We start from the raw sequence: 5,944 nt of genomic DNA on the forward strand, positions 1-5,944 counted from the left end.
GGCTGACTGATGGTAATAAATTACTAATGCCGAGTACCAATCATAGGAAAGTAATTCACCACTTTCATGATGCTTTTCACCCTAGAAGGATTCTTTGTTTCAGTGAATGTCTCATTCGTTTGTGGGGATAAATCTTTTCAGGACACTAAAACAGATGACTCAGCCCTGGAAGCTCTGTGCCTGAAACAACCCAAACAGCCAGCAATTTTCTACTCCTCCAGTTAAACCTGTCCAATACTGAGGAACCTAGCCAGGTGAGGACTGGCAACTCTAATTTACTCACAACCCTTTCTGCAGGGGATTCAAATATTTGCTAATGCTCACTGATACCTTCACTGGTTAATCGAGGCATTCCCCACCCTATCTGAAAAGTGTTTACTGGAAGAAATAATTCCTCAGTTTGGATCATCTAAAAGCCTGCAAAGTGACAGTGGCCCATCTTTCACAGCAGGCGTATCCCAACACCTATCCTCAGCTTTAGGAATCCAATATCACCTTCACTCTGCGTGGAGACCACGGTCCTCTGGACAGGTGAAAGTACTAGTCATACTCTAAAGACTCTAGCTAAGTCAGAGGCCTGACTATCCCTAACACCCATAGCTTACTGCAGGTTTGAACTGCTCCAAAGGAAAACTTATATAAGTCCTGTTGAGTCACATGGAAGGCCTTTTCTAACCACAGATCTAATAGGTGAAAGGATTCATCAATTACAAAATACGTCCTCAGTGTAGGACAGGTGCGAAGGCAATCTGTGAATATGGAAACACGAGGCTTCCCCTCCCACAGGGGAGGAAAATTCAGTTTCAGCTCGGCTAGGGATGTAGTCTTACTAAAGACGTGGGAGGAAGTTCTCCAGCTGACCCGCTTTCCCCAGCCTGGAAAGGACCAGGGCAAGGTCACCTGAGCTCTCCAACAGACATTAAACGCCAAGGGATTCACAGGTGTGTGAAAGTAAAGCTGTTGCTTATTCTGGGAGACCAACCCGAGGCTGGGGGAGGTGGGCACGGGGCTATTTCAGTGTTGGTGGAACGCAGGCCCTATCATTGCACTCCTCCTCGCGTTTCTCCTGCTACCCTAGTCCTGCCTTGGCCATGAGGGAGATGGTGCTCACGCAGGCCGGGCAGTGCGGGAACCAAATTGGCGTCAAGGTTGGCGCGGGGGTGGCGGGCAGGGGCCTTGAGGGCCCAGTGCGGGCCTGCCCGGTGGCTGCGGAAGCTGCTGGCAGTGGCGGGGCGGCGCCCCTGCATTGCCACCCTGGGCTCCCTGCCCCGGCCCCGGTGGAGCTGGGAGGCTGGCCTGGTGGCCAGGGCGGACCCCCAGGGACCCGGTGGCCTGGGGAGGGGGTGGGAGAGGGGCTGGGGAGCCTCCAGCTCTCTGTCCTGACTCAGCCCTGGCCTGTCTGGCCCTTGTGTCTCTTGCAGTTCTGGGAGGTGATCTCTGATGAACATGCCATCGACTCCGCTGGCACCTACCACGGGGACAGGGACCTGCTGCTGTAGTGTATCAACGTGCGAGGCCAGCGGTGAGACCCCAGTCCTTCCCCCACTGCCCTCCTGGGCACAGTGGCCCTCCCCTTGCTGATGCCCTTCTGCCCCCCTCAGGTGGCAGGTAAGTGCCTCGCGCTGTGCTAGTTGATCTGGAGCCAAGCACCCTGAACTCTGTGCGCTCCGGGCCCTTCAGGCAGGACAACTTCATTTTCGGTGAGTTGTGGGTAGAGACTGGGGTGTGGCTCCTTAGCCAGGGCAGCTCAAAGTCAAGGAGTGCCCCCAAGGTCATGGCTGTGGGAACTGTGGAGCCAGGGCCCCTCAACACCTTCCTATCCTCTGAGTCCTCAACGCCCTCTCCTCAACGGGCTTTGGGAGCAAGGCCCAGGTGTCTGCCCGAGGAGAGGAGATGCTGATGTAACCTCCCTGCAGGGAGCTGAGTGGGGGCCGTGGCTGCTGCTTTCCTTGGGAATGGGCAGGAGCCACCTGCAGCGAGGTCTGTTGTTAGGCTGTCTCAGGTTTGGCTCCTGACTTAATTTCTTTGCGTCTTTTTTTATTTTTATTTTTTATTATACTTTAAGTTCTGGGATACATGTGCAGAACGTGCAGGTTTGTTACATTGGTACACATGTGCCATGGTGGTTTACTGCACTCATCAACCCGTCGTCTACATTAGGTATTTCTCCTAATGCTGTCTCTTCCCTCTTCTCCCACCCCCTGACAAGCCCCTGTGCGTTATGTTCCCCTCCCTGCGTCCATGTGATCTCATTGTTCAACTCCCACTTATGAGTGAGAACATGCAGTGTTTGGTTTTCTGTTCTTGTGTTTGCTGAGCATGGTTTTCGGCTTCATGTCCCTGCAAAGGATATGAACTCATCGTTTTTTATGGCTGCATAGTATTCCGTGGTGTATATGTGCCACATTCTTTATCCAGTCTATCACTGATGGGCATTTGGGTTGGTTCTAAGTCTTTGCTGTTGTGAACAGTGCCGCAATAAACATGTGTGCATGTGTTTATATAGAATGGTTTATAATCTTTGGGTATATACCCAGTAATGGGATTGCTGGGTCAGATGGTATTTTCTGGTTCTAGATCCTTGAGGAATTGCCACACTGTCATTCACAATGGTTGAACTAATTTACACTCCCAACAACAGTGTAAAAGTGTTTCTATTTTTCCACATCCTCGCCAGCACCTGTTGTTTCCTGACTTTTTAATGATTGCCATTCTAACTGGCGTGAGATGATATCTCATTGTGGTTTTGATTTGCATTTCTCTGACCAGCGATGATCATTTTTTCATGTTTGTTGGCTGCATAAATGTCTTGAAGTGTCTGTTCATATCCTTTACCCACTTTTTGATGGCGTTGTTTTTTTCTTGTAAACTTAAGTTCTTTGTAGGTTCTGGATATTAGCCCTTTGTCAGATGGATAGATTGTAAAAATGTTCTCCCATTCTGTAGGTTGTCTGCTCACTCTGACAATTTCTTCTGTGCAGCAGCTCTTTAGTTTAATCAGATCCCATTTGTCAGTTTTGGCTTTTGTTGCTATTGCTTTTGGTGTTTTACTGGCTTAATTTCTAACAGGGGAGGCTGCTGTCCTGTAACTTTGGGGGAGGGGGTCCACCTGCTCCATGTGTACGGTGAATGGTGCTTTCACCTCACGCGTGACACTTGGCCTTTTTTGCATTGTGGCAGTGACCACTGATGACCGTATACCTGGCCATCGAGTGCCTGGCTATACTGTCTTACAGGTCAGAGTGTGGCCGGGAACAACTGGGCCACAGGGTACTATCCAGAAAGTGAGCAGCTGATGGAGTCGGGGATGGACAGTGAGGCGGGAGGCTGAGAGCTGTGACTGTTTGCAGGGTTTCCAGCTGGCCCACTCCCTGGGTGGGGGATGGGTCTGGGATGGGTTCCCTTCTGCTCAGTAAGATGCAGGAAGTACCCAGATAGGATCATAAACACATTCAGCGTCCTGCCCTCGCCCAAGGTGTCAGACAGCGTAGTGGGGCCCTACAAATGCCATCCTCTCAATCCACCAGCTTATAGAAAATACACATGGAACCTTTTGTATTGATAACAAAGCACTGTACAATATTTGTTCCAGAACCCTACAACTGCCCACACCCACCTATGGTGACTTGAATCACCTGGTATCTGCTACCATGAGTGGGGTCACCACATGCCTGCGCTTCCCAGGCCAGCTGAATGCTGACCTGCACAAGCTGGCCAAGAACATGGTCCCATTTCCCCGGCTGCTCTTCTTCATGCCTAGCTTTGCTCCACTGACCAACTGGGGCAGCCGGCAGTACCAGGCTCTGACGGTGGTTGAACTTATCCAGCAGATGTTTGATGCTAAGAATGTGATGGCTGCCTGTGACCCCCGTCATGGCTGCTACCTAACGGTGGCTGCCATTTTCAGAGGTAGCATGTCCATGAAGGAAGTAGATGAGCAGATGCTCAATCTTCAAAAGAACAGCAGCCACTGTGCTCATCGGCTCCCTCACAATGTACAAACAGCCGCCTCTGACACCCCACCCAAGGGGCTAGAAATATCAGCCACTGGTATTAGCAACAACACGGTCATCCGGGAGCTGTTCAAGCGTATTATGGAGAAGTTCACAGTAATGTTTAGGTGCAAGACCTTTCTCCACTGGTATACATACGAGGGTATGGATGAGATGGAATTTACCGAGGCCGAGAGCAACGTGAAAAATCTTATGGCAGAGTACCAGCAGTGCCAGGACACCACGCTGAGGAGGAGGAGTTCAAGGAGTCTGCTGAGGAGGAGGTGGCCTAGAAGCTTCTTTTCTGGGTAAAGGGGGGAAGCGCTGTGGATTCTTTAGTGTGTTCTGATAGCCATGTGTCACTACGCACTTTTTCTTTGTGTCTTTATATCTCCTCCTGTTGCACTTTAAAGCATTTTCATAGTATGTGATTTTACCTGATAAAGCATCCTTACAGCATCTGGTTTCACCTCCTACTTCTTTTCTATTGGCCCTCTGGGTGCCGCTGCCAGATGGGCAGAGTGGTCCTGCAAGGCTGCAGCTGTCTTGGGCTTATCACATGCCCAGGAACAAGCATTCCAGTGGCTCCAGGAGGGGTCAGCATGGGCTGTGGACATGGCAGGAAGGCCTCACGTGAACCTGAGGCTGTCCTGGGCTTTGGGCAGCTATGTGGTAGGAAACCTGTTCCTGAAGGCGAGCCTTGGCTTATCCCATGTACCGAACTTCCAGGGGACCAGTTGGCCCTCTGTTTCTGGAACTTTAGAAGTGGTCAGTGAGCCCAGTGGACAATGTCCTCAACGTCCCACCTTAGGGTAGGAATGTGGCCAGACAGCTGGCCCTGAGCCGGCAACGAAGAGTGAGCAAGTAGGGCCCCAGGCACCCCTCACCATGATGGCCTGTGTGTGTCCGTGTGGCCTCATTCTCTTAATGAGGTGGGCATGGGGTATCTGGCAGGGACTAGAGGGCAGGAATCAAGCCCACTGTGTACTCACAGGCACTGAACCCCATGGAGGAGGGGATTAAGCCCTGGAGGCCACAGATGCAGTTGCTGGGGCTGTGTGTTCGGGGCAGTCTCTCTCCAAAGGCACAGGTGGGGTTTCTGGGCAGGACCTGAGGAGATGGGCAGGTGCTCACAAGTGCTGTTTCCCCCAGATCGCAACCAGTGAGGAGAAAAATGCCCAGTGGAGGTCTGACCTGCCCCAGTCTGGAGGGCCGATGCTTTCTGGAAAGCTGGCTACTGACACTGTCTCTTGTCTCCCTGTCCCCCACTCCAAAATCTCAGGGCAAAAGTAACCCAAGACTGTCAGGATGAGACTGGTGAGGGCGGCACCTTTGGGGATAGACCCGTTAGCCCTGCAAAATCTCCTCCCCAGGCTTCTCAAGGAGCCTGGACTTCAAGGCCTGCTTTGGGGAAGCTGTCAAATAAGAGATGTGTGTGAGCTGGGTGCTGGGCACCACCAGGACAGTGCTCTTCTACCTGGCTCTTGCAGAACTCATCCATGGCCTGTGTGATGTTCTCTTGGTAATTCCCCCCACCCCCATCACACAAAGATGGAGCCAGCATAGCCTGGGGATGGGCAGACATTATGGGTTCCACCCCAGGTCCCCTGGGCCTATCCACCTGCCTCTGGTGTGTCAGGGAAAACGGGTGAGGGTCCTTTTTGTTCTCTGAATGTTTGCAATGGCCCATTGGGCCAAACGGGAACAGGCAGGCAGGGGAGTACCTCATCTTGAAGTAGCTCCTGGAAGCAGCTGGGAGGTGGGGGAGATTCCCCTCTACTCCCCCAACCTGTTCTCAGAACAGGAAAAGGGGCCTCTGTGACTGCCTTCCTCAGTGGCTGTCACCCTCCGAGGGCTGTCCTTGCCCAGCCCAGGCGTACACCCGCCTGAGATGGCATTGCGTGGATCTGGTTGGGAATGTTCACCTGCAGTGACCACTGGACCCACACCTA

General features: G+C 52.2%; 1 pseudogene; it reads left to right on the forward strand.

Annotated features, from left to right (window-relative positions):
- The first annotated feature begins 1,091 nt into the window (after positions 1 to 1,091).
- LOC105546753 lies at positions 1,092 to 4,285 on the forward strand (annotated as a pseudogene).
- The last annotated feature ends 1,659 nt before the right edge of the window (positions 4,286 to 5,944 follow it).

Source organism: Mandrillus leucophaeus, unplaced genomic scaffold (genome assembly GCF_000951045.1).
Source record: "Mandrillus leucophaeus isolate KB7577 unplaced genomic scaffold, Mleu.le_1.0 Scaffold367, whole genome shotgun sequence".
In the NCBI taxonomy this organism is placed as follows: domain Eukaryota; kingdom Metazoa; phylum Chordata; class Mammalia; order Primates; family Cercopithecidae; genus Mandrillus; species Mandrillus leucophaeus.